Below are 23448 nucleotides of genomic sequence, written 5' to 3' on the forward strand. Positions count from 1 at the left end.
AAACACATCTTTTAATTATTAAAATATACATTAAGCATAATTAGCACACTATAAGGGCATTTACTAAATAATTTCTCACAATTCAAAATTATATTCTTGCTATGATAATTCAATCACAGACATATACAAACATATACTTAAAACAATATGGAAAAATAAAACAAAAAAAATCAGCTTTAGAATGGGCCTTAGAAACCAAATATTATAACCTTGTGTCCAAAAAGTTTCCTATTTCAACGGCAAAAGTTGCCATTCAATGAGAGCCTAATATAATATGGCTTTGGGTACTTTACCTTTTCTTAATCCTCACAGTAATCCTATGAGACACATTTTATCATACTTGTTTCATAGATAGGGAAATTTAAAAAGTTAAGTTTCTTGCCCAAGGTCACAATGATTCCTAAGTGGAACAGCATTCAAAACCAGATCTGCCTGATTCTTAAAAAAAATAAACTACAAATGTCTCCATTTCACCATTAATCCTGACAGAAATCTCTGTATAAACAATTGCTACCAAAAGCCTTTATGATAATGCTCTTTCAATTGTTAATAGCTATTAGCATGCTCTTATATTAGGCTGAAATCTGCCTCCCTGTATCTTCTATATCCATTAGCCCTATCTTTGTCCTTGGAAAAACACACAACTTAAATAATGCCTCCTAATGACAGCTCTTCAAATATTAAAGACTTAACATGTCTGCCCTTTGTCCTGTTTTCCCATTTCTACAATTTCTCCTCAATGGCTCTTCATCACCTAGTTTCTCTACGATGGATGTGTTCCAGTAATATGACCCCAAAAGATACATTTAAATCAAAATCCTGAAAACAGAATACAGTTGACCCTCCGTATCTGCAGGTTCCACATCCGCAGATTCAACCAACAGCGGATCAAAAGGTCTAACTAAGATGGTTACGTCTGCACGGAACAAGTACAGAGTTTTTTTCTTTTCATTATTCCCTAAACAATATAGTACAACAACTATTTACATAGCATTTACATTGTATTGGGTACTATAAGTAAAGCATAGGGAAGGATGTGCATAAATTATATGCAAATACTACACTATTTATATAAGGGACTTGAGTAGCCATGGATTTTGGTATCCTCAGGGTTCCTGGAACCAATCCCCCATACGGACGGAGGGACAACTGCAGTGTTCTAAGCATAGTTTGAAAAAGCTCAGTGCTTGAAAAAAACAGTAATAAGAAAGAATACCTGAGTGATTCAATCATCCTCAGTTTGTTTTACATTTGGAATTTTGTGTATCAAATTTTCTAACAGATATGAATGTTAAGACGCACATTCACTTATCCTATTCAACATATCCTTATTGCGTGCCTGCTAAGAGCTAGGCACTATGCAACCCTATTGAGGAGAAAGACATGGTTCTTGCCCTTAAGGAACTCAAAGTCCAGCATTATCAAGATACTAGCATGTGCCTCAGCTTTATTCTGTTCATATAAGCAGACAAATATATGTTACTTTTATGCAAATGATAGCATATCATCCCTACTGTTCTAAATCCCACTTTTAAAACATATCTTCAAGAACATTACACATAGTTTATATAAGTCGTTGTCCTTAGCAGCACAGTATTCCTCAGAATACATACCAGAATTTTTTAACGATTGATCTATTAATATATTTAAGATGTTTATAATCTCTTTTATTACAAACAACTGCTGCAATAAATATCCTTGTAAATACATCATTTTGCATAGTATTGATCTCTGGGATAACTAGAATTTGTGGGTAAAAGGGTATGTACATTTAAAATTTGATATATATTCTCAAATTACTCTCCATACTTGATCAGTTCTGCTATAACACTCACTTTGAAATATGAATTTGTTCCAACACAATTGATATATTGGGAGCAATTTGAGCATAACACAAACTGTGTGTTTGCTTATGGCCTGATTTCATCCCCAAGAAGCTCTAGCTAAATGCAGAAAAATGCATCCAGCTAAACTGACCGAGTAAGATAGGAATACACAAATCAGACACAGTTCAAACATAGACCAGCTACCTCAATTTACTGTGTCATGAACCACACCCATTCACATCTGATGTTACAAGTTTCAGTCCCATTCCGGATAACCCTTCCTTCCACCACTTCACAGTAACTCACAAGGTGCAACTCTTCCACTGCCCACTTCCACAAGCAAACTTCAGGTCTTTTTTAAGGTAAAATGCCATACTTATTGCAGTTTAAGCATGAAGTCATTCATTCATTCACTCATTCATTCACTTTTGAGGAAGATTAGCCCTGTGCTAACATTTGCCGCCAATCCTCCACTTTTTGCTGAGGAATACTGGCCCTGAGCTACTCTCTGTGCCCATCTTCCTCTGCTTTATACGTGGGATGCCTGCCAGAGCATGGTTTGACAAGCGGTGTGTAGGTCCACATCCGGGATCCGAACCAGCAAACCCCGGGCAGCCAAAGTGGAGCATGTGAATGTAACCACTGTGCCACTGGCTGGCCCCTAGGCGTTTAATATATATAACACTGTGTTGCAGTTTTTATTAGATTCTTATATTTGTTGTGTGTGCCACTGATGAAGTTTTTGAGTGTTGTGCCCCTAACTTTACTTTTCTCACTTTTTTATTGTACTATTTGCCTAGCACAGTGATCTTTCAGGAATATATATGTCAAATTATGGCAAATTTGACTGTACTCTCTCACAGCAATGTATGAGAATCTCTGTTTCCCCAGACCCATTAAAACAGTGTGTTGGAAATATTTTAAATCCTATTAATATAATAGGTAAGAAATGCACATTAGAGTTAACATGCATTTTATTGTTTTTTTAATATGACGAAAAATCATCTTAAAAAAATAAAAATATCCATTTGTTTTCTACTTAATAAAACTGGTCAATTGTTTGTCAAATTAAAATAATCTCTGTCAAAACAGACCTACTGACTTCAGCCATTCTACTACTTTTCCTTTCTAATCTCTCAAAAGAATCTTGGGAATCCTGTGCCAAAACAGAATACCTGCGCTCCTGCCATACACACAGATTATTCCAAAGCCGAAAACTGTTATTTCAAAGACTGTTCTGTGATCTTGAACACCACATATTATAAGAAGCAGGAGATTATTTTCTAACTGAATTAAAATAAAGGAGAACAAGACTTTTGGTTAAAACATACAGCCAGAGTTGATGGATCTGTGATATCACCATTTGTACGAAAATAATACTATCAACTACCAACTATCTGATGAGCCTTACTCAATTTTTCTTTGAAAAATATGAATTTAACAAGAAGGTGAGTACCCTGGCTTAAAAGGGTACAATTCTTCATTATTCCAAGAAGGGATTCATCGAAGAAGATGCAATCTTTGTAGGGCATGCAAGTACTGGCTGAAAGGAGGAATCAATATCATGTGGTCTCTGAACAAGGTCTAAATTGTGTACTTCTGGCAAACCAAAACAAGTATGCTGTAAGTATTGGCCAGAGGCGGGGGGAGAGGTGCGTATCTGGAGGGCTGGTGAGATGGACCAGAAGGGGATCTATTTCTATGTAATGAAACAACATGATTCTAAAAGACAAACCAGTGGAAACCTTCAGATAAACAGTCTCCACTGAATCCTTTAAATTACCTCTTAACTAACTTTCTAGCCAATATCTGGGATAGGAAAAAGGTCATCCTAAATGGGAGGAGAGGTGCAGCTAGGATACAAAGGAACTTGATATTAAAGCTGGGGGAGAGGTCTCTTGGGTGTATCTTTATAGAATGATGCTCAAAAGTGTTTATGGCATGCTTCATTTGGACGAAGGCTAAAGACCTTATTACGGGCTGAATTGTGTACTCCCTGTGATAATACAATAAAAAATATATACATTTGGTCTTCACCCTAGCTCCTGGCCAGAGCTCCTGAAACTCTTGTAATTCCCCAAAGGAAAAGAATGAAGAGAGCATTTTTTGTTATATTTGGTCTTTTGTCCCCTGTTTCTGAAACAACTCCAGAGCCACAAAGGTGAATTTGACTGGTGTCTTTATAAGAAGTGGAGATTAGGACACAGACAAGCACCATATGAAGAAAGGAGAAGGGAGCCATCTACAAGCCAAGGAGAGAGGCCTCAGAAAAAAACCAATCCTACCAACATCTTGACCTCAGACTTCTGGCCTCCAGAACTGTAAGAAAATTGATTTCTGTTGTTTAAACCACCCAATCTGTGGTACCTTGCTATGGCAGCCCTGGAAAACTAACACAGACCTAAAGAAAAGAGAACAAAAACAATCAAATTGAGAACTGAATCTAAAATCTGTCTGAAACTCAGGAAACAGTGCTACTTTGTGATTAAGAGTGCAATGAGCACTGATGGGGGAAGTATGGTTTTCCTCATTTACTTTCGCGCTGCATCTTCTGGAGCAGAAAACAGACAAACAAATTATCAGACCCAAGAATGAGAGATGCGTCTGTAACAGAGTAAGAGAGGCAAACACTGTGGGAACTAAAAACCTTGGAATTACTCAACACTTTATGACACACCAGGGACCATCATTTTTATCTCTCTTCTACCCCTCAACTTTAGAGCCAGAGATTTGAAATGGCTAGAGTTCCATGTGATAAGGGGAATTGTTTTTAGTTAGTAAATGTGAACACCTCCCAGAATAAAATTTAGCAAAAAATCATATTGTCACTTTTTTTTATTAACTCAAAATAACATCCCCACCCCTCTCCCATAGTTAAGCCACAAAAAATAATGAAAGATATTTTCCATGATAATAGAAAAAAATTTTTTTAAGATATTCAAATTGACTGATACAATCTCCCTGCCTCCCTGGCTTCCATTATTAGTATACATATGAGCAAACTGATCAATTTCTACTGAAGTCAGAAAAAGTTTTTATTGTTGACAGCACAAACACACAGTATAGTACAGATGCTGTCTTCAAATTGTAGTATTCAGTTACTCTGCTTTGAAATTAAGTGAAGTACTTGTTTAAAAATGTTTTCTCATTAGAATGTACAATGATCATTTTAAATTCTATCTGCTGTAATAGGACATTTCTATCACACTGCAATCTGGACTATGCCATAAACACTATTGTACTTGAACAGATGGAAATCATAAAGTGATATTTAGCTACAGATTTCCTGTCATATAGTTTTGGAAACTGAAAAAGGAGAAATCAACAATTGCAATCAACTAAAAACAAAAAAATCTCGAGTATGCTAAAGTGATGCTAATGTGATATCGGAATATAAATGTCTCCAATTTAATGTACTGTGGCTTTCAGGGAACAAGAAAATATTAAAATGATACCTCACAAAGTTAGTTAAGATTGTTATGTATGGGGGCAGGGTTGGGGGAATGGTTGATGTGTAAGATATCTGCAACAGACGTGCCTGACATTGCACATAATAGCTTTAACTGATCAAGTGATGTATATTCTAGTGAACTTAGCATTTGATGGTTAAGAAATATCAAGGGTATTAAGAAATACCCTTGAACTTTAGAGTCTCAATTTCTTCTCATAGAAAAAGGGGTAATGTAACTTGCAACCTACTTCATAAAGTCACTAAGGAAATGAATAAATTTATGCAGAGTACTATATACTGCAAAGTGATTTTTAATTCCATGGAGGGTTTTTTTTTTTAACTCATTAGTAGATGGATGTCTAATCTATTAACCACATGAAATAAGATCACATTCCTGAGGCACATATCTAAAATTGAGTTCTGAACTTACACTTTGAAAATCAATATAGTCATCAAAACTAACATTATGGTGAAATATATTCCACACTCATGTGCTCAAAAATAGCAATCTAAAGAAACATCTTAATTAGTAACTTATATGTATTAGACTCTATGAATGTTACAAACACGTAGTGTTTCAGTCAAGTTCTAATCAAGAATTAGAAACTACCCAGCAATTTGAAGAGGAAAAGTTTAATACAAAGAATTATTAACTAAACAGAGTATTGGAATACTGAGATTGGCTACTAAGCGGTAACGAGAAATCTAGAGAATATAAACATAACAGACAAAAGGAGCAACCACTACCCTAGGACTGAAATACAGTGATCAAGAAAGAACCCTGTATCCCATACCTGGCTAAAATCCAGACATTGTTGGAAAGGTCACAAGGAGAGCTCTGGATGGCAGACAAGTTGCTGTGGTGTCAAACCAGCAGAACTTGCTGGAAATCTGTCCTCTAAGGCGTTAAGGAAAGCCATTCATGCAGAGGTGTCTTACAGGAAGCACTTTATTATGAAACCACTCAGAAGCTCCTGGTTGCCATACACTGCAGAAGCTGGACACTCCGGCTGCAAGTAATAAAGGCAGCAGAGGTACTGTGCTACAAAACCAGCTGGTGGGTGGAGGTGGGGTGGTACAGGTGCTAGACGAAGCTACTGGTTGTTGGGTTTTGCTGACCACTGTGCACTACAGGAGTCAGGGAAGATGCAAGCACTGCAGAATCATGAAAGAAGGTCCCTTCCTCCTTCAGTAGGACTGTGCCAGCACCCTGAATTGACAAAACTTGACACTGTGCCAACTGGCAAAGGAAAAGCATTTAAAGAGTTCACCTCAATTTCTCCAGATCAGCCAATGAAGGGTAAATATGGAGCTGAGAGGTAATAAATTGATGAGCGGAACACTTGGCTAGAATTCCAAACTGCTATACATTTTACCTTGAAAACTAAAAATAAAGATGTAAGTGAATGAGTCAAGGACAGAAAAACTGGATAAAATTCATTCCTTGAACCTCAGTTTCCCTAATTTAATAATGAAGGAATAACTATTCATATTTAAGACTCATTTGAGGAACAGATTAATAAAATACAAAATATGAAAATTCTGATTTGAGGCCTGTTTTTCCTCTGAAACTTAGGTTAAGCCAGGGGAAAAGACACACTTGTAAAAAAAAAAAAAAGAAAAGAAAAGAAAAGAAAAAGAAAAAGAAAAAGAAAAAGAAAAAAAATCTACTTTATATCTAGTTACTATGCAAATAACTGTTTTTACCAAGTCTACTCTTGTTGAAACCTGAGACCTAATGATTGCCTACATTCCCCTTTGCTACCATGCCTGCCAAGCATTACTAAGAATGAATAGCTAATATTTAGAATATTTCTCCTTGCGAAGTAGGAATAGCATATTGGTTATAAGGTTAAACTATAGTATATGAAAAAAGTGAAGAAATGGTAATTTAAAAAAGAGAGAGAAGCTGTTGTACACAAATTTTGTTCTTGGTTCCTTTCACTCTTAATTTTAAAGCCTTGGCCTAGAAACCTTATTCACATCCATGTTGATGACGAAATCTTCATCTCCAGGCTAATTTCTCTCCTAAATTCTAGACTCTTAGACACCTCAAATACAATATACCATATGAAATGACCAAATGCCTAGAAAAGTATGTGATAAAAATTGACATACACCTCTAGAAAATGTGAAAAAAAAAATAACCATGAAACAAGCTGCTAGTCAAACGTCTCTACCATCTTTTTTAATTTTAAGAGTTTATTTGAACAAATATCAATTCAAGTCAGACAGCACCAAATGGAGAGTGGTTAGGAGCCAGATTCGCTGCCATTTTTACACCAACACATACCCTATCTCAAAAGGAATCAGATCCAGATGATCTACCAGTGAATTTTGCCAAATCTATCTTTAAAAAAAGAGCCAAATTATAGAAGAAGAAATGCCATTTTATGAGGCATTTAATACCTTATACCAACTTTAATAATAAAACTGGACACATACAGTACAATAAAAGAATTTTACAGACCAATATACCTTATGAGCACAGATGTAAAAGTTCCAAGTATTAGTAAATTAAACATAATGTTAATAATAATAATACATCAAGACTAAGAAGGGTTACAATAGCCAAGACATGGAAGCAACCTAAGTGTCCATCAATGGATACACAGATAAAAAAAAATGTGGGGGGTGTGTGTGTATACATACATACATCTATGCACACATACACATATACACACAATGGAATATTATTGAGCCACAGAAAATAAGAAATTTTTGCCATTTCAACAACATGTGTGAGGGATTAAGCTAAGTGAAATAGTCAGAGAAAGACAACTACTGTATGATCTCACTTATATGTGGAATCCCCCAAAAAACAAACTTACAGAAACAGAGAACAGATTGGTGGTCGCCAGAGGTAAGGGGTGGGGACTGAGAAAAATAGGTAAAGGGGGTCAAAAGGCACAAACTTCCAGTTATAAGATGAATAAGTTCTGGGGATGTGATGTACAGCATGGTGCCTACAGTTAACAATATGTATTGTATATCTGAAAGTTGCCAGATAGTAGATCTTAAAAGTTCTCATGAGAAAAAAATACGTGTATCTATGTGAGGTGATATTAACTCAACTTATTATGGTGATCATTTCACAACATACACATATAGGAAATCATTATGCTATGTACCTTAAACTAATACAATGTTATACATCAATTATATATCTCAATAAAACTAGAAGAAAAAAGACTAAGAAGGGTATATCTTAGGAATAACGGGATGGTTTATTAATCAAAAAACTTTTCAGTATAACTTATTACATTAACAGATTAAAAGAAAAAACCAAATTACTAATTACTATAGTGATGCATACCAAAAGTTTGGTTTATCTAAAACCAAATGTATTATCTTCATCTTCGATTTTATTCCTCCTTCTGTGTTTTAGGTAATCAGATACAGTAGATGCAAACTTTTATGTTTTTTGTGAACTTTTCCCTCTTCCTCACTTTCCTCTTATCCAGTTCCTCTTGATCATAGCTCCAGAGTTAACCTTTGTAACCAGAATAGAAATATAACGCTCTACTTGATTCCTTGCCCCCAAACAGACTCTCGTCCTCTCATGCCCAGATTCTTAAAGAGTCTACTAATGAGTCTTTCTGACTCCAGCTCCTTTACTTTCTGGTACTGAATGTTTTTATTCATTTCCTCTTTTCCCAAAGAGAAAGCTTATTTTAAAAAGACACATGCAATAAGATTCATAAAAAGGAATAAAAAAAAATAAGTTGATAAAAAGTTGAGAAAGCCACTATGTCTGCCTTCAGGGTCAACATACCTGCCATAATTGTGAAGCTTCCAAGCACCCAAAGTAAAAAGGAAAATCAATCTTTTACAGAAATCTTCATTACCAAAAATGAGGAAATATAACATTTCCTGAAAAAAGATGAAGATTCCCCCCAAATAAACTCTTAGAAACTTTTCATATGTGAAATTACATAATACAACAATGTCTTTAACAATAGTTTTCCAGCAAATAAAGAAAGAGAATTCACAAATCTGGTTCTTCTAAAGACTTTTTAAAAAGTGGAAAGTTTAAAACTGAGGTACAGCTCAGTAATTTTACAGGATACCAGGTGATTTGGTCCAAGCATCCATTCTCCTAGTAACCCAAATGGATCCAAGGAGAGGATTTAGAATGCATGCAGGGAAGGATGGCTTGCTTGTTCTTTAGATAAAATATTTCTAAAATATACTCTTTAGAGCCTGAGGAGTACCCTTCAAATGCTAAAAAGGGCAGGCTGGGATAGGGGAAAAAGTAAGAGAGGACAAGGGCCTCTTCGGAAATCAGAGCCACTCTACTTTTATGTTTATATATAGACATTCATGTTGTAAGGTATTATGAATTCCTAGAAAAAAACTTGGTGTTCTATAAAGTCACACACTACAAATAATTGACCTTGGGAGGAAAAACAGGGTTAGTGCAGGCCACTCAAAACTTATGCAATTTGAACCAGAGAACAGATATAACAACTCTAATAAAAAGACATGTTAAGTTCCTAATAAATAATTACTCTAGTAAATATGGAGCGTTATTTTTAAAATAGAAGTGAAGAGAGCTTGACAGAAGGGGATATAAGAAACAGTTGTGTTACAGAAAGAGGGGCGAAGTGAATGAAAATTGCAAAGCACAGAATAAATACTTATAAGAGCATGTGGTCAAACAGAATCAAAAGGGAGAATGTGGGGTGAATGAATGCAGGCATTCAGTTTCAACATTCAGTTTCATCTGTTTTGCATTCAACTGCAACAACTTGGAGGTGCTGAGAATTACCACTATAAACCAACTTTACTTCCATACTATACTGACATCATTCCCTTATTTACCAATTGTGTATAAGCCGAATTACTCTCTGAAATGAACAAGAGAACAGATTGTGCTGTGTTTCTGGAATTTTTTTTTGAAAAAGAACTCTACTGAAAGGAAGGAATAGGGAAGGAGAAAAGGAGGGGGGAAGAGAAGAAGTGAGGGAGAGAGGACAGAAGAAAAAGAGGGTAAGAAAGAGTGAGGAATTAATTAATTGACTGACTAACTTGGAAAACAACTGCATTGTACTACCTTCCCTAAAACTGACTTCTCCCATCCAGGTTTCTTATAGGAGGTGAAGAGGTAATGACCTCAACATTAAATGTCACTGATAAGCTAAGATTCCCGGAAGCTACACCATTCTGTTTTTAATTGGGTCTATTCATAGCAGGTTGGCATACCTGGTTTTAATTTCCAAGTTCAATGAAGACATATAATAACTAGAAAAATCTTCATTCTCATTGAGAAAAAGAGCTAAATTACTTTTCACTGGCTTTATTTTCAAGTCTACGATAGAAATTCAAAACCGTATCACTCCAAACCAGGAAGTTTAACTAAGAGTAAGATGGGCCAACTTAAAGCATTTCCTTCCAAATGCCCTTCTAGAAAACATCTAAGAAAATAATTAATACCAAAGGGCTAATCTTCCTCAAAATAAAGAAAGAAAGAAAAGAAAAAAACTGATATCAAAGGAAGGTACTGCTGAGTAAAGGCATGTTGTACAGCTATTCCTAAATTTCATTTTATGAAATGAATATTGACAGTGATAGAAAAATCTATGATTTGGATACAAGAGCCATAAAGAGGCAAAATACTGATGGCAAAGCAATCCTCAAATGAAGAAAAAAATTGTGGAAAACTTCTCAGCATTATTGGCAGAAAGCACTGCAAGACAATATTGTGAAGAAGTATGAAACAATTAGTTAGGAATAAATGCATTGCACATATACTGAAGGAACACTTTGATAATTATATGTTACTACACAGACATAAAAAATGAATTGAGCAAGAATTCAAATTAACCTTCCTTAGCCACTAAAAAATATACCTAAATTCATATGTCCTTGGTATGCTACTTGCATCTCCAAAATCAAGAAAGTTACAGCACCAATTCCTCAAAGTACATACCTGAGACCTAAATCTGTCGTTTTGACAAACTACCTTCGGTTTTGGACCGTATTGCTACCAAATAAGAAAAAGCTTGTCTACCTTGATAGAAGTGCTCATTACAATATTAAGATTTAAATTATGCTGATTTTGCTAGATAAGACAGATGGCTGTCCTATAAAATAACAATACACAATGCCCTAATTCTATTATTGATGAGAAAATTAAGAAATAAAAAGAAAAGAGAATGTGTTGATAGAATCAAACCTTTAAACCTTTCAAATGGTATTAAGAATACAGGGGAGGGTTACAATTTTGGTAAAAAGTAAATGTTAATAACTAACTGAACAAAAACGTAATGGAACTGGTGCCCTGTTGACTGGACGGAAAGGAAGTTGAGGATCCCTATTTTATGTTCGGAATGATTTGTCGTTCATTAACAAGAAGATTTCTCTATAATAGATTTGAAGCAGCCTGAAAAATCTCAGATTACCGGACTATCACTATTTCCACAGATCCTAATATATTTTTATGCAGGGTAATTTTTTTTCAGTCTCACTTTATCACTAGGACACTATCGTGCTTAAAAATTCCCTCAAAAATCTTAACACCACCATCACAAGGTAGGTACTATTCTTATAGATGAGCAAACTGTACCACAGAGAGGTTTAGAAACTTGTTCAAGGTGACAAAGCTGGTAAGGAACAGAGCTGAGATAAAAGCCTAAAATGGAAGAAAAATTTCTGGTTTCTATCCATCTCATTTTCCTGTATAATTAATATCAACAGCAGTTAGTTTTCTGGGTGAGTTGATATTGTTAGTTAAATGGACTTTCCAGAGGAAAACAAATTCTTTATTACAAAATAAAGAAATTTTACAGAACAAAAACTTTTTTGTAATTTGGGAACTCTTTCTGTATTTCACGACATCTACTGTCTTGGATGCAATAATATTGTGGCGAGTGAAACACAGGGAGATGTCTTGCAGAAATTTTAAAGAGCAGAGCCAGGCAGGATGACATTATAGTATAAGAAATGCTTTTGAGCTTAGCAGGCACATAAATTCAATTCAGTTGGTTCGAATACTTACTAATTCACAGTTCACTTCATTCTGTTTTGTTTCATTTTGAAGATTCTACAAAACTCAAGAGTTAGAATAAGCAACAGAAATTTGAGTTTTTTCTAATGCGTCTACTCTGATATCTTAAAATCTGTTTGTCACTTTGTTGCTTTCTTATCCTCCACTCTCCTGCCTCTAGTAATCTCCTATGGCCCTATACAGCACCTTTATAACATCTCTCTTGCTTCCTATTTTCATTTGGTTACTAATTCTCAGTTTCAACCCTGAAATCTTTGTCAAATCCTATCTTTCTATCAACAAGGCCACTGTCACAGTCTCACCTTTTATTATCTCTAACTTGGATGTTGCAAGTGGTTCCCCCAAACGTAGTAACTCTTTATTGTTGTTCATGTTCCACAAGGGAGATAGAATTTTCTGATAGGAGGGAAGAAGGGAGGGAGGTTATTATTTTATACTATTTATAAATCCAAACTCTTTAGGATGGCAAAGCAAGCTCTGAGTAATCAAGCACCAAACAACCACTTCTAGTTTATCATTCCCCATTTCCTTCTCCTTGGGGGCTTTCTCCTTACTCTGTGTTTAACACAGTCTTGTATGGTTTCCTCCACTCTAACTACTGTTCCTTCTTCCTCTAATGTCTTTCTAAACCTCCTACTCAGTCTTCAAGGTCCAGCTCAAATCCCACCTTCCTTGAAGACATCTTCCCTCTGGACATTAAGTAACAATAATTTGTATTCATCTGGATGAAAGCACAACACATTTTATAGTTATTTACTATTATATGTCTGTTTTCCAAACCAGACGAGGTCCTAAAGGATAACAAGCATGTCTAGCCCACCTTCATAACCCAAACAGCTGCAATGAAATGGGTAAGAAGGAAATCTCACTGTACTTGCATCAGTCCCTCCACCAAGCAAGGACAGATCAGCACCAGGAGGTCACCCTGGTTTGGAACTTCTGGGGGTGGAGGGGAGATAATGCATCCAACATTCTGGCTTTTCAGAAGGAACAACCAAGAGACTAGTTTCCTTCTGTCTTGCCTAACTCTTATCTAATGATGCAAAAGACTTGTACACTGAACACTATAAAACACTGTTGAAAGAAATTAAAGAAGACACAAATAAATGGAAAGACATCCCCTGTTCATGGATTGGAAGACTTAATACTCTTAAAATGTCCATACTATCCAAAGTGACCTACAGATTTAATGCAATCCCTATCAAATTCTCAATGGCATTTTTTACAGAAATAGAAAAAACAATCTTAACATTCATACGGAACCACAAAAAACCCCAAATAGCCAAAACAATCTTGAAAAAGAAGAACAAAGCTGGAGGCCTCAAACTTCCTGATTTCAACACATATTACAATCTACAGTAATTAAAACACTATGGTATTGGCATAAAGAAACAGACATATAAACCAATGGAACACATTAGAAAACCCAGAAATAAACCCATGCATATACAGTCAAATGATCTTCAACAAGGGTTCCAGCACTACACAATGGGGAAAGGCTAGTCTCCTTAACAAACTGTACTGGGAAAACTTATATCCAAATGCAAAAGAATGAAATTGGACCCTTACCTTACAGCATACACAGAAATCAATCAAAATGTATTAAAGACTTAAACATGAGATCTGAAATTATAAAACTCCTAGAAGAAAACAGGGGAAAAAGCTTCATGACATTGGTCTTGGCAATGGCTTTTTTAGACATGACACCAAAGCACAGGTGACAAAAGCAAAAATGGACAAGTAGGACTACATCAAACTAAAAAGCTTCTGCATAGCAAATGAAATAATTAACAAAGTGAAAAAGCAACCTACAGAATGGAAGAAAATATTTGCAAACCATATATGTGAAAAGACGTTAATATTCAAAATATATAAGGATCTCCTATAACTCAACAGCAAAAACACAGCTCCATTAAAAAATGGGCAAAGGACTTGAATACACACTTCTCCAAAAAAGACATTTAAGTGGCATAAAAAAAAATATATGGGTATAGGAAAAGATGTCCAAGATCATTCATCAATGGGGAAATGCAAATCAAAACCACAGTAAGGTATCATCTCACACCTGTCAAGATGCCTATTATCAACAAAACAAAAAAATAACGAATGCTGGCAAAGCCATGGAAAAATTGGAACCCTTGTGCACTGTTGGTGAGAATGTAAAATGGTGCTGCAACTATGGAAAAAAGTGTGGAGGTTCCTCAGAAAATTAAATACAGAAGTACCATATGATCTAGAAATCCCATTTCTGGGTATTTATCCAAAAGAATTGAAATCAGGATCTCAAAGAGCTATCTGCACTCACATGTTCACTGCAGCATGATTCATAATAGCCAAAAGGTTGAAACAACCTAAATGTCTATCGATGGATGAATGGATTAAAAAATGCAGTATATACATATCACGGATATTATTTAGCCCTAAAAAAGGAAATCTTGTGATACCTAACCACATACATAAACATGGAGGACATTATGCTAAATGAAATAAGCCAGTCACACAAGGACAAATACTGTATGATTCCACTTATATGAGATATCTAAACTAGTCAAACTCACAGAAACAGAAACTTGAATGATGGTTTCCAAGGGCTCTGGGGAGGAGGAAATGGGGAGTTGCTGTTCAACTGGGTAGAGTTTCGGTTATGCAACATGAAAAAGTTCTAGAGTTCGACTATACAATATTGTCCTTATAAACACTGTACTGTACACTTAAAAGTTTGTTAAAAGGGTGGTTGTTGTTGTCAGTGTAGTGTTGTGGCATGGATTCTGACTCCTAGACACCCTGTGGACAGCACAGCGGAACCCTGTCCGGTCTTTTTGTCCCATTCTCTCATCTTCTAGTGCTTTATCAGATAATGATCTGCTGCCATTCATAGGCTTTTGTAGGTTTACGCCAATTTTTTCAGAAAATCAGGCCAGGTCCTTCTTCCTAGTCTGTATTTGTCTGGAAGTTCCGCCGAAACCTGTCTACCATGAGTGACCCTGCTGGTATTTGAAATACCAGTGGCATAGCTTTCACCAACATGCAGCCACCACAGTATGACAACTGACAAATACCAATCCTCCTCCCACAAAGTAGCTAACATAACACTAGACCCATGACACTTGACAGGCACTAAGGAAAAAAATCCTGTCATATCATTTTATAACTCCATATCCTAGAATCCAAAGTCCCTTGCATTCATTAGCTGGCAAATATTTGCTAATGATATGTTTCTTATTCTAAGCAGAAAATTCAGTATTGTTAATAATACAGTATATAGTATATTAATACAAAAGCCATTCTTAAAATTTCTAGATTCCTGGGCCAGCCCCGGTGGCCTAGTCATTAGGTTAGCCCGCTCCACTTCAGTGGCCCGGGTTCAGTTCCCAGGCACAGACTTACACCACTCATCTGTCAGTGGCCATGTTGTCATAGCAGCTCACGTACAAAAAGAGGAAGACTGGCAACAGATGTTAGCTCAGGGCAAATCTTCATCAGCACACACACACACAAATTTCTAGACTCCTTTTTTATTTTCTTAAAAGCTATCTAAATATAAATAACATGGCCTTTATATATGCATTCAGTCTTTTCCCTTCATCTTTTTCTCTTACTCTACTATTTTTTTCCAGTCTAGATTGTCTTTCGCCCCTGGTATATTGCCTCATATTCTTTGTGTATTCAGAGAAGTTATAAATAACTTAAAAAAAAATTTAAAAAGTAAAACAAATTAAGTATAATTACTCAAAAAAAATTTTATATTTCCACAAATATTTCGGATTAACTGGATGATATTCTGCAGTGATGCAAAACGAGAGTTGGAATTTAGTGATTTAACTTGAGAGAGAAAACCAACAATTCTGTTTCAATTACTCTAGCAACTAAACAGCATTTATTATTACAATCATAACACTGAAATGTGTTGACAACTTTTTAACTGAAACCATCAAGGATTTAAAAAAAAAAAAGGAAAAAAGCTATCTATTTAAAATGTGGCTTTTTGAGGTTTATTCTGACTGCCCCAATTTTATTTTCTGCCTTTACCTACTATCTTGAGACCAATTCTCTTCTCTAATCTTAGGAAACTGCCTGAAAGACTAATTAAGAAGCATAAGCACCATTTTCTATATGTTTTAATGAAAGATGGTCAGGAAAGAGGTTGGAAAATCTGAAACACATCAATACCAAGTCTCACATATATGGAAGGATTAAGTACCCTTTAGGCTTTGTTGGACTTTGTTCAAATGGAATGACTTCAGCTCAACAACTCCATTAATCTGTATGGACAAAAGAAGCACTTTTCCATTTACAATGGGAAAGGAAATGTACTGAAAACCTCTACGTGAGAATACTGTTTCAGATCTGGTGTTGGCAAGTTCTTAATACGGTAATCTCTTAGGATTGAGTCTCAAGAAGCCCATGCAGAAGTATAAAACCATGACAATCTTACCAAATCCCAAAAACAGTTTAATAACTGAAAAGGAACTTGGCTTTATAATATATAAAATCACTAATACAAACCTCCATTACAGCACTTATATATTTATCATCAGTCTTTCTCAGGAGAACAACTCATAACCTAAAAGATTACAATCAGTCAATAGTCTGCTGAATGAATGAATGGTTTTGTTCTTTAAAGCAGCTTTGAAAGACCTACCTTCCAAAATGTACTAGTTGGTTTTAAACCAAATAAATGCAAACCAAACAAAATTCAAAAATAATTTTTTAAATTAAAAATAAATTCAAGGTATCCAAACCAGACGCAGGAAATGAGAGAACAAAGAATGCAGAGAACTACTCTGGTATACTAAAAAACAAAACTCCACAATCTACAAATGAAGTAGGACCCAAAATATATTAAGATATACCATAAGGCATACTTTTTAAAAGACAATAAGACTTACAATTAACCTTGACAATTTCCAGGGTAAGTGATTTGTATTTTAAGCAGCTGGTTGCTGAATTTGTGTGATAGATACATGTACCCATTAAAGGTACAGTACCGCCCTTTTCCAAATGCTTGATTAACATTATGTAAATATACCCCCTTCCTGATCAGGACCAGGTAGAATATTTCATTAAGATATGCACACATGGGGTCAACCCCGTGGCTGAGTGATTACGTTTGAGCGCTCTGCTTCAGTGGCCCAGGGTTTTGCCCGTTCGAATCCTAGGCATGGACACGGCATCACTCATCAAGCCATACTGAGGCAGCATCCCACATGACACAACTGGAAGGACGCACAACTAAAAATACACAACTATGTAGCGTGGGGCTTTGGGGAGAAAAAGAAAAAATAAAATCTTTAAAAAAAAAAAAAGATATGCACACAATACACTGAAGTCAGCTCACATTACCACAATAACATTTGTAATAACTAAGTATTAAGCAGAAGGCAGGCTGGCTTATGGAGGGCAATACAAAAAGCAAACACCCAGCAGTAAAAATAAAAAACTGTATATTACTTTTACCAAGGTGAAAGCATAGAAGTCTATTTTGATTTTTATGTGCTTTTATTCCATTTTAAATTATAAATAAGAAACCTTACTTTAAAAGCTTTGGTACTTCAAAATATTTCAGATTTATATCCAGATGAATACAAGAGCAGAACATCTACTTTTAGTCTACTTATGAAAACATCTAAGATATAAAAATGTGTAATACAAAGTAATTTGTTATTCTAAATCTTTCTATTGGTTCCTTAATCCCCTGAAAGCTACTCTATCAAAAGCAAAAGATAATATGCTCTGTAAACTAATCTCTACATTCAGCAGGGTTACTGATCTTACTGTTACTTCCTAATTCTTGTTCTATAATATGTAAACAGTAATTAAGAAAAACATCAAGATTCATATAAAAGCTAAAAAAAAAAAATCTCTGTACTTCTCTATCATAAACAGTGGGGGGGGGGTAGGGGCAGAGGTTGGTGAGGGTGGGGAGATAGAAATGTCAATGTCTATGTGATAGATTTGACTACTGTCCTAGGATTAGTTGCCCCTCGTTTACTGGGCCTATTCCTATAGGAGGGTTATATTTCCTGCTTCCATTTGACCTACTTTTACCAATAAAATGTGAAAGTGACACGTGCCAGTTCCAAGCAGAAGTTTTAAGAGCCATCACACAAGTTCCATTACTCTTCTTCGTTCTCCCTAAGCCTAGGTCTCAGAAGGAAGAGGGCCCAGAGCAGAGCCACAGCAGATCCACAAAGTATACATAATAGGAGAATAAATAAGCCACTGAGCTTTTGGAGTTGTTTGCTATCAGAATTTAGCAAAAGCTATCTATGGCAAGTGAGAGAGGAGCCCAATATTATAAATACAGACAGTAAATAGTCAAATGGTATAGTTCATGGCAACCGTTCAATCTAAAGCCCATTTCTGTGTCCACAGGTACTAGCCTAGCTGAAAGTTCTGAGACTCTCACAGCAAGACCAGCTGCTCCCATTTTCTTGGATGTCCCTCTGATGTCTGCAATTGCATTTAATTTAAGCCTGCTTATCTTTTCTTCTCACTCCTTTCCAAAGATTCCAGGAGGTCAATAATCATACTTATCTAATACACAGGGCAAGGGGATGTGAAAAGGTAAACACATAACACACATTGTATACACAGAGGAAGGAACAGCCAGCTGGACATTAACAATATTGGACACGGCAATTTTCTAATCTCAAACTCCTGGATTTTGCATTTGGGTAGCTACAGAATTAGAACCTAGATTTTAATATTAGCTATGAGGGATTTTTAATATAATGGGGCTTGCCAAACCTTCTTAAGATATAGCCCAAGAAATATAAATAGTCATTACATCTATTCAAAGTCTTTTTTATTTTATTCTGCATTGTTTTCTAATAAATTCACCTACTTGCCATTTCAAAAAGCTTGTCAAAACAATTTATGCGCTGGGCTAAAAGGTTACTCACTGCTGAATTTAGAAAGTTCACTAAAGAACTGATTTGAAGCTTTTAGATAACTGATAGAGTAAATGCAATTAAATAAGGCATTCACAAGTTATTTTTGCTCAGCAATTATATCTCAAAATTTACAGTGTATAAGTGCTTTGTCAAAACATGACATAAACAATCAGTCTTCATTTTTGCTTAAGTGCTAGATATAATTTAATTATCAAATTTCAAATAGGAGCCATTAACTAATGGTATATGTCCTTCAACATGTCATATGTTATTTTGCCCTAAGAACACAAGCTATGAAAAGAAAAATGAGACAGATGTCCATGTAAGACTTGTTGAACTGGTCTTGTTATTTTTTAGTCACTCCATATATGTTGATTCTATCTAGGGAAGATTTTAGATAAGTTGACTTGGCTTCTGTGAGATTTAACACAAGAGACATTCAATTTAAACCACTCGTCAGGAAGATTAGACCTAAAAGCAGTGCCCAAGAATACGTGATTTGAGTAATTTTCTTTCTGACATAGGATTATTTTCCTTTCTTCACAATTCAGAAAGCTGAGTACCTTTTCTAGCTGTTATATGCTACAATTTAAAGAAGCAACTTTTACTTTTAGATAAATTTTGCGAATAAGGTTAGAGGGTAGAAAGAGTAGTACCATTTTATTTCACTGAAAATAAAGATAATACAGTTGAGACTGCTGACAGTTTTAAAAGTGGATGTACAAGAGAACACAGAAAATGATTAAGTATAGCATTTAAAGGAGAATTCTATCTCATTACATTTAAATGAAAGAGGCAAGGACATGGGCACTGAGAGAGCAATGGTTTTATGCATTAGCATTGTGCATAAATGATAACCATGTCACACTATAAGATACTGCTTAAAAATCATGAAAAGCCATGTGTCGTGGAGTAGACTTAGAATGGAAAAAATATTGTACAGCTGTGTCTCACTGGAGATGTCAGGAGAGTGTCAAGTATTTTGAGGAGAAAAAAATTTTGACTAGAAAATAATAGGTGAGCCGTTACACAGGGGAGGTGGTTTCTTCTATCACATTTTAACCAGCCTTGCTCTGATGGCAGTGCTGGGTACGAGTATAACCCTCTCATAGTGCCTGAGTTCATGTCCTCCTGTATATTCTCTATAAAACCCAGAGGCCTGAGCCAATCATTGTGGGAATGCTGGCAGGATTTACAAATTAAATGTTTGGTAAATCTTTTTATTGATGTGCTAGGAAGCCAATGACCACAAAATCTAAAGTAGAAAGATGCACACACATATATATGTATCTCTTAGGATTTTATACGGATGTATGTGTGGGAGCGTATGTGTATCAAAGTGTATTCTAGAATACAGCTTCAATTTTTTTAAGCTAGAACAAATAGTCTCATAAACTCTGATGAACCTGGGTTCCTAAACGACTTCCAGCAGCTTCTAGTATAACCAGGGGCCTGAAGGAAAGAGACTAAGAGATTATTTAGGTACAATCCACACAGATTTTGTTGACCAACAAGCTTTTATGCTATTGTTAGAAAAGAATTTAACCTTTCATCCTACTGCAATGGACAGCATCACCCACCTAGCTGAAAAGCACCACTTTAAAATGCTTTCTCCTTTATAAGATTGCTATTTCATTCAATCAATATTATAGAGAGAAAAAAGTTCTAAGTTAAAAAATACTAGTAATCACTCAACGAAAGATGAGAAAAAGTTATACAACAGCATGTTAATGACTTGTCTTTAATTCAGCAGCTGCTAGTGAACAAAAATTACTGCTAATAAGTGAACTAAGCCAATATCTTGTTAGCAAATATCTGAAGATTCATTTCAGATTTATCATAATAAGTTAATATTAGAATTAACTAAAATCATTCAGATTTTACTTAGAATACTCATAGCATGACTTTAAGCAGCGATCTTAAGCTTTAATAATTTCAAGTAAAATGAGTCAATAAATGAAACAATTCAATCTATTTCATTAGGAATTTTCATCTTGACCACTCTATTTAACTAAAATCTATAATCATTTGGCTATTAATTATTTGTGCACAGAATTACTCAAGTGTTGCCTTTAATAAATACATCTCATGGTAACAGGCCTCATCAATCAGCAGGCAGGCAGCGCCTATATATGCAAACCAGCCCCTGCTGACTACTAAGTGCTCTGTGTGCATTATTTACTTCGATGCCCTTTATTTAAGGATTCCCTGCATATTTGGGTAGTGCCATCACAGTGAACTAGCTCAGCAACTTCTATGGCTCACAGCATTACTAACTGTCTTCTGGATATTTTGGCAGCAAAAAATAAGCTGAGTGGGTTATGTCAATGCTAAAATTTTTCATTAATTCACTACTATCCCTAGGCATTAGTGGTGCGTTTCAAGGTAATGCAAACATTATAAGGAAAACAATAAGCATTTCCCCAAATATTACTGGGACACTACAATAGCCTATTACAAAACTTTCCAGCATGTTTCAAGAATTTCACAAAAATACTTATCTAAAATTTTGTTTTCATAATAACAGATTAGACAAGAATTTCTCCTGTTCTAATATTTAAAATATGAAAAGATCTACTTATATACAAAAATAATATGGCTCTTGAAATACATCTTTGTCTTCACTCAATTAAAAATGTAATGAGGATATTTTCTTTACATAGAAGAAGTAGGGACAAAAGAAACAATCTCTCACTGCTCACAAAATTGCTAACAGAAATCCACTCTTTTCTGAAATTATACTCATTCTAAAAAATTCTAATAAAAAGTTATTTTGTGATTAGGCTTACATGTGAGGGGATGGACTATAATTAGTTTTTGGGTGGTGAACATGATGTAATCTACACAGAATTCGAAATATATTATGATGTACATCGAAAAGCTATATAATGTTATAACCCAATGTTACTGCAATTAAAAATAAATAAAATTTTTTTAAAAAGTTACTTCACTAGAGAAGAATTCTTCCAAATACACTAAGTTTTGGTAATGTGATTAGAGGAGAACAAGGATTGACATGTGATATCTTTCACTAATTACAACTGGGGAGCATCTCAGTTCTTCCAGTAAAAGAGAATCTCTTAGACACGCCATAAAAGCAATCTAAATACTTACGTATCCAAAAAGTAATGGTCTATAATGGAAGAGTATTAAAAATATTTATCTCTCTCCTGTTGTACAACCTATGATTGAGCGGGCTAGAAAACCATCAGAGGCAAATGAATAACACTTTGCCATTAATGCCTCTGTCCAATCCAGTGTTACTATATTTTTCTTAAGATTCTTCTCTTTATAGCTACTCTTCATCTCCCTAGAATCTTTTATTCTCCCTAGTTTTCTCCATTAATGGAGGCTAACAAAAATATACATTCATTTAATATTTAATTATTGAATCCAGGACTGCTACACAGAATTCATGTATAGTTTTATTATTTTGCCAATTGTGTAAATCACTGACATCTATTCAAACACAGAACTTCTAATATCACTTAATTTGGGGTTTTACTGTAGTTAACTTTTTAGACTATACCTTAATATTCACCATACCATTAAATACAATGATTTTCAAGAGTCAATTTTTTTAAATACATGAAAACAGATTTTCTTTGCCTAAAAAGTGATCAAGATTGATTTATTTGAATATTTAGGAAAATTATAGGCTCCAGTACCCCAAAAAAGTTCTCAAGCTATGAAGGGCGAAAACATGAAAAGCTCAAGAAAAATGACAAAGCCAACATAAATAAAAGAGGATTCTAAGTGGGCAAAAGGGAATTCATACATGACAAACGATCCTTCTGAATTTGAGTTTTATAAAGATACACACTAGGTGGCCAGCCCTGGCAGTCTAGTGGTTAAGATTTGACGCTCTCATTGCCTCAGCCCAGGTTTGTTTCCTGGTCAGGGAACCACCACTCGTCTGTCGGTGCTCAAACTGTGGCGGCTGCATGTTGCTGTGATGCTGAAACTATGCCATCAGTATTTCAAATACCAGCTGGGTTCCCACAGTGGACAGGTTTCAGTGGAGCTTCCAGACTAAAACAGACTAGGAAAAAGGACCTGGTCTCCCACTTCCAAAAAAATTGGCCACGAAAACCCTATGAATAGCAGCAGAGCACTGTCTGGTGTAGGGCCAAAAGATGAGAGGATAATGCAAGAAAGACCAGGCAGGGTTCTGTCTGCTCTGCTGTACACAGAGTCACTAGGAGCTGCAATCAACTTAATGACACTAATGACAAATACACTAGATATTAAAAAAAAGCTTACTGG

The 23448-nt window shown here is 35.3% G+C and overlaps 1 protein-coding gene across 5 annotated transcripts in view; it reads right to left on the reverse strand.

Annotated features, from left to right (window-relative positions):
- The window catches only part of HS2ST1 (heparan sulfate 2-O-sulfotransferase 1), a 168609-nt gene that overhangs the window by 70701 nt on the left and 74460 nt on the right, over positions 1-23448 (reverse strand). The window contains exon 1 of one of the 5 annotated variants that reach the window (XM_070592165.1): positions 6072-6298. The exons of 3 other annotated variants lie outside the window; for them this stretch is intronic. The gene's annotated coding sequence lies outside the window, so the exon portion shown is untranslated. Of the gene's footprint in view, positions 1-6071; positions 6299-23448 lie in introns of those variants that run through there. One more of the 5 variants, XM_008529644.2, reaches the window with a different exon arrangement.

The sequence above is a fragment of the Equus przewalskii genome, chromosome 24 (assembly GCF_037783145.1).
Source record: "Equus przewalskii isolate Varuska chromosome 24, EquPr2, whole genome shotgun sequence".
NCBI lineage: Eukaryota > Metazoa > Chordata > Mammalia > Perissodactyla > Equidae > Equus > Equus przewalskii.